We start from the raw sequence: 7,068 nt of genomic DNA, 5'->3' as shown, positions 1-7,068 counted from the left end.
GGCATACCTTTAGGATGGAAATTTTGTTTTCTCTATGGAAAGATAGGAATGCAATTTTATTCACTCACAATTTTTTGGATGTTAACATTGCAATGTACACTAAGGCATGCATTTGTAACAATGTCATTATGCAAATACAGGTGCAAGCTAATAAAGTTGCACTGGAGGTTGCCCACTTACAAGAATTGTTAAACCACTAGGGTAATGCTCCTTGTACCATTGCCAGAGTTCCTCTGGATGCCTCAGCTAGTGCTTCCTCATCCCGCAGTCACCATTCCAAACACCAGTCCTCTGGCTGCCATTCACACACACCGCGCTCCCAGGGTCTCTGCCATTTCTCTCCCAACAGTGGTCATGGTGGTTGGAGGCGTTGCTCTGCTTCCCCACCACGTGGTGGTTCTGGCTGGTCCCCCCCCCCCCCCCTCCCCCCTAGGTGGGCTTTTGGCTAGTCTCCGGCTCCTCCCCTTGGATGGGCACACTCTGGCAAGTTTCCCTAGCTGGCCTTGGCAATTTCTCCTCTGTGGCCAAACAAGAAGGATGCGGAGACTGCAACTACACCAGATCCTACGGATGCTACTGACGGCTGGACTATTCCTAGTCTGCCTCACAATCCCACTGATGCGTGGGTATTTCTTGATAAAGATGATCCTCCTCCCTCTGCTAGTACTGCCTTGGCAGCATGAGGTTGTTCTAAATATTTTTTTTGATGAATAGTTTATAGTTGCTGGTTGTGGCTATGTTATTTGCTCCAGCTTCGGTCGATTGAACTCATTTGCGGGGTGATCCTGTATCCCCCGGCCCTTTTTTGTGAATTGTAGTTTTAGTAAATTTTATTAATTGAAAAGGACTATTCATCAAAAAAAAAGAAAAAAAAAAGTAATGATCATATTCTTTTTCAATTCCCACACTATAATATATTTCTTCTACATTGAACATTGCATTAACAATACCCAATGAAAATAATTCTAAATACTTTAATTTTCTCAAATTTCATCATTACATTTATTTATACTTTAAAAAGATATCAATATTATTTTTACAGCAAAAAATACATACATACATACATACATACATACATACATACATACATACATACATACATACATACATACATACATACATACATACATACATACATATATATATATATATATATATATATATATATATATATATATATATATATATATATATATATATATATATATATATATATATTCTTTCTGCTCATAGTATTCTAACATTTCCTATTATTCCTATGTTTTATAGCATAATAAACATAAAAAGTAGCAAAGAAGCTGAAGAGTCGGTTGGAATATATAATAGCAATTCAACCAAAGCCCTTCCAAATGAGTCTGCAGGCATAGGTCCACGAGAGAATGTTGACATAACAAGGCCATCGTATTGGCTTGTGACAAGAAACGTTCCATTCTTTATTCCTTGTAATGTATAATTTGTAACATGTTTAGGTTTCTCTGCTTGACTTTGATTATAGAAAGTTGTGGCCTTAATAATCTGCAACATGTCTTTGTCATTTTCCATGCCACCTATATAAATTGGAAACATCAAAACAAAACAATATTAAGATGACTTAAAGAATATTAAGTGGGAATGTTTTAGATGTTACTGTATTATGTTATTTATATAGGGTTTCAGTTAAGAGGATCTTATCTTGCAAATTAAAATACATGTTTTGATCATGAGTGAATAAACATTGAAATTTTTACTAAAGATGATTTCTTTAATTGTCAATTAATGAACAAATAAATAATTTATCATTTTAATAAAATAAGAAATAAAATTATGCAATGTTATTCTATATATCTATGGTAGAAATGTGATACAATCAAATTTAAAAACAAATATTATACTTAATAATATAAATTAAAAAATTTGTAATAATTTATTATTAAATCTTGAAAATATATTATATACACATAATTCTAAAAAATTGAAGGATAATCTAGAGTGGAAGATAATGGTCATAACAAAAAAATAAATCCTATTTATAATTAATTCTAAATTTATAAGATAATAAAATTAAAGATTAGTAAGATAAAATTAGAGATACTTACAGTAATCAAGCATGGGAGTTTCAGTATATCCTTGAAAGATTATGCTAATTTGGATGTTATAAGGCATCACTTAAAGCTTGAGAGTTTCTCCAAGTCCCTTGATAGCATGTTTGTTGCAATATATACAACGTTACCATACAAAGTGTACTGCATAAAGAAATTACAGTCAAGAAAAACATAAATGTTTGAACAATATATCAAAGAGGACACAATAGCTGAGCACCCTAATTTTACACTTCTTCAAATCATGAGGAAACAATCAAATCCCAGTCAATTTTGTAGAAGCTTACTTGACAAGTCTCTTACTTATAACTATGGTTTCAAAACTACGTCATCAAGTATGATTATCAAATATAATGGCATATGAACAAATTGTTTGCTTAGTTAAAAAACACCAATCTCACACTTTATAAATTGAATGATATATAAATTTTAAGATCTAAAGAATATGCTTCATTCAATTATGAATATTCAACATCAATACAAACAAGTTGAAAATCAATTCCCATCAAATATTGTTAAAATTATTAAACATTCAATCAATACGTACTATACCATTAGATCTACTTAGAAGATGATAACAGAACAAGTACCATGATACAAAGGTAAAAATACATGAAACACATGTTTTCTTGGCTTATATATAACATTGAACTAAAATTCACAATAAATCAGTCCAAGATGAAGCTTTTGAGTAATACTAGGCCTATCAGAGAGTTCATGAGAACAATTGACATGGGTGTTTGAGCACTCCTATTCTTTAACAATGGAACCCCCACATGCAAAGTATTGACAACCCCTGTCAAATTAGTATGAGTCATGGCATGCAGATCTTCAATCTTACTCTCATCCATAAGTGCAATTTTTGCAATAGCTACATTGAAAACTAGCACATCAACAAGTCTCCATTCAAATGACTCTTTTATTGCCTTTGCCAATGTTTTATACACACCCACATCTACAACCTTTTCAAAAACAAGAATCAAATTAGATCTCAAGATATCTAAGCATCAGGATAAGCTTGAAATAAAGGAATAAGATAAAACTTGGTAAGTATTTTATGTTTGGTGTCACCATCTTTGGCAAGAACTTGTCTTGCTTTCTCCAATTTAGTGGAGCTTCTGGCTAAAATAGTGATGAATGCTCCTTTAGAGAGAGCCTCTTTGGAAATGGCAAGCCCAATTCCACTTGACCCACTAGTTATCAGAACATGCTTCCCCTCCAGAGATTGTAGCCATTTTGATCTCATCTTCATTGAATACAGGCAATAGGATGAATAACCAAAGTGGAGTTTTTGATGGTTTGATTCCATGGAGAATCATTTATTTATATCTCCCTTTGGTGCAATATTACTTAGGTTGATGTGTTCATTAAGGCACAATTTACGGAGGTTGGTGCTTCAGACAAGGTTGGTAGTTGTATTAATATAGGGCCCGTTTGGTTGTGGGAATAGGAATAGCTATTCTAGAATAGAAAATGGGGCTACGTATTCCTATTCTTTGTTTGGTTTAGCCAATATTTGATATGGAATTCGTGGACCCCAAAATTTATGTTTTCTAAAATAAATAAAAGTGGAATAGGAATATGTATTTCCAATAACACCTATTTGGGTGGAATTGCAAAACCTCATTTTTGGGCCAAAATTGGAATATGTATTCCTATTTTACTTCATATCCCAATTTTGATTCGGTGCATCCAAATAAAGAATTCAAAATTTTAAGAATTTACATATGCCTATTCCGCTTGTATTCTTGTTTCCAAATGGTCCCATAGAGAATTTCAAGAATGAAAGAAAATGTCTAGTAGATAAATGATCATGTTGATAGGAAATTATAAATCAGTTAGTATGTCAGAGTATATAATTTGATGCATATAGAATATATTAATTACATTTACAATAACTTATGTATAAAAGAGTAATTTTTTTATGTATACACTTTTGTTACTTTCTCTAGTATATAAATAATACATACATATTATGTTTAATTGTTGTAAGATAAGTGGTTAAGGGCTTTGAATGAAATGTCTCTACCTAGATTTATGAGAGAAACTCTTTAGAATATATACACAATGGTATTATTGATATAATATCATCAGCATTTAAGTTGCTCATAAAAAATATTGGTGCATCTTTAAGTCCTATGTTGACACTAATTAGGGGAGAGGCTACTCCAGCCTCATAAGAGACCTCAAAACCATGCAACACTAATATCTATACAATTTAACATTTTTTCAAATTATTTTATTATTTAATATTGTTTTAAATAAAGAATCCATAACAAAATATTTGGGTGTGACTTTTACCTATGACATTAATTTGAAATTATTTTCCTATTCTGTATTCTATAACCATCTCCTATTCAATCAAAATTTGATGTTATGCTCCTCATCAGGAAAAAAGGAGGAGATTGGGGGAGAAAGTAGCTGGCAACTATTTGAGCCAAGTTCAAAATATGTGCACTTAATTAATTTTTTATTCTTATGACAAGATCCAAAAAGATGTTTTCAATGGAGGCCAAGGGAGAATCTATTAGAGTAATGTTTATTTTGTGGTGTAGTAGCTAAACATTTATTGCAATATCCAAAATCATCCATTTGAGAAAACTCTAGAAGGTCTTTTCTCCACTGTAAGCTTCTTCATATCAAATTTCTCATCAGATTTCTAGAAAGCTCTATAGAGCCTATAAATATGAATGTATTTGCTAAAGTTGTATGTAACAAAGTTCATAGTGTTTATGTAATAAAGTTGTTCTTTTGAAAAAGAGGGGTAAAAAATTATTAATATAGAAAGGATTACAACAAGGAGAGTTCAACAAGGAGCTCTATCCTGAGAAACAAGTTCATCAAATTCTTGCACCATCTCAAAGGAAAGTTGCCCCCTATCCATAATATTCCATCCCGGAGCATGACCAGAAGCCCACTTGGCCAAACAATCAGCAGATCTGTTTCATTCATGAGGAATGCAAGTAAACCTAATGAACTTAAGAGAGGTACAAAAGAGAAGAATCTGATTAACATCAGTGGCCAGCTACCAATTAACATCCTCAAGCTCCTATGAGGAAAGCAAGTTCACCACTACTTGGGAGTTAGACTCATAGATAATCTTGTGCCATCCTCACAAACAACACTATTCCACAACATATAAAATGGCCTAAGCCTCCATGAGATTGTTAGTGTAATCACCCTTATCCATTGAGAAAAAGAATTTAATGTCACCAGAACTGCAACAAGCCACTCCCCCAATACCACCAGGGCTTGGATTCCCTCGAGAAGAACCATCAGTGTTAATTTTCAGAACTCCATGGGGACGCTCTGTTTTAACTCTATTTTTCTAATCATTTTTGCTCTTATTTATAGTCTATGTTGTTGTTATAATTATTCCATCATGGTATATGAGCATTCTTTACTCTTTTGGCTGTGAATATATATATATATATATATATATATATATTAGCTGAATCTTTTACTTGGATGCTATAATCTAGGAGTGAGTAGCACCAACAATTCTTGTGGCAAAAAGATCAATACAATAGGAAAAGAAAAGGACATTCTTCAATGAATTGGTGAGAAAATTTTCAATCTCAATCTAGGTATTGAAGTTCTTTTGAAGTCTCTTTCATTCTCATCCAAAAAGGAGAGAATTTAACAATGGAATCACTTGGTGTTACTCTACCCACAGTTAAATTAAATGGGAATAATTATTATGATTGGGTATCTCATATTGAAATCACATTAACTCTTCAAAATTGTTATGAAATTGTGACTGGTAGTGAACAAAGGCCTACAAATTCAGGAAAGGATCAAGATAATTGGGATAGAAGGGACAAGAAGGCAACAACACTAATCAAGCTTACACTTTCAGAAGAGGTTTATCCAGAAGTTTGTAATAAGAGAAGTGGAGTCAAAGTAAGGGAGATTTTGAAGGATCTATATCAAAATTCTAATTATGCATGGATTTTATCTCTCACTAATGAGTTATATAATATGAAATTATCAAGCTCACAAGAGATAGTCCCACATTTAAGTAAGTTAAAGGAAAAGAAGAATGAGCTTGCTTCTCTTGGAAAAGATATATATGATAGAGATTTTGTTCAAATTATATTACAAAGTCTTTCACAATCTTATCAATCATTTATAAGGGGTTTAGATACTGTGGATAAATTCAAAAGTATTCAATCTGAAGAATTGTGTGCTAAGTTATTTCAAGAAGAGAAAAGACAAGTTAAAGAAAAAGAATCATTTGATGGTGAATCTCAAGCATTTGTAATAAAAGGAAAACCATATTATAAGAAGTCACAAGATGATCAATTTAAAGAAAGAAATTTGAAGTATGAAAATAAAGGTTCTTCATCCATAGATCATAATAAAAGTAAATGGAAATGTAATTATTGTGGCAAGATGGGTCATAAGGAAAATGACTGTTTCATGAAGAAAAGAGATATAGAAAAGAAAGTAAATAATTATCCAAAATTAGGTGATTTTAAAATAAATGCATTTTTTGTTGCACTAAAGAAAATAATACTTTCAAAGATGATTGGGTTATTGATTCTAGTGCTACACAACACATGTTTCATAGTGAGGAACAATTTGAATCACTAAGTGAAAATACTAAACAAAAAATATATTTGCGAGATAATAGTGCTTTGGAAGTTAAAGATACTGGTAATGTCAAAGTTGATAATGGTTTGTTCAAAAATGTGGATTTAGTCCTTGAATTAAAAACAAATGTACTTTTAGTATCTCAAATTGCAAGTCAAGAACATAAAATAGAATTTTACAATGATAAGTTCTTAATCAAGGATGTGAATGATAATTATAGAGTTATTGCACTTGGTAAAATGGAGAATGGATTATATAAGTTTCAAGAATTTAGTTCTAAATGTGGAGATAAAAATATGTGTGCTATTACCCAATGTAATGATATGAGCAAGTTATGGCATGAGCATTTGGGACATGTCAATTTTCAAAGTCTCAAGCTTATGAAGAGATTACA

The 7,068-nt window shown here is 31.8% G+C and overlaps 1 pseudogene; it reads right to left on the bottom strand.

Annotated features, from left to right (window-relative positions):
• Positions 1 to 1,237: 1,237 nt before the first annotated feature.
• Positions 1,238 to 3,330, bottom strand: LOC149580647 (3-dehydrosphinganine reductase TSC10A-like; annotated as a pseudogene).
• Positions 3,331 to 7,068: the final 3,738 nt, after the last annotated feature.

Source organism: Cupressus sempervirens, chromosome 1, assembly GCF_028749045.1.
Source record: "Cupressus sempervirens isolate cs-2001-9-10 chromosome 1, ASM2874904v1, whole genome shotgun sequence".
NCBI classification, from domain to species: domain Eukaryota; kingdom Viridiplantae; phylum Streptophyta; class Pinopsida; order Cupressales; family Cupressaceae; genus Cupressus; species Cupressus sempervirens.
The sequence above is the reverse complement of the archived record's forward strand: the minus strand, read 5'-3'. Positions and strand labels throughout refer to the sequence as shown.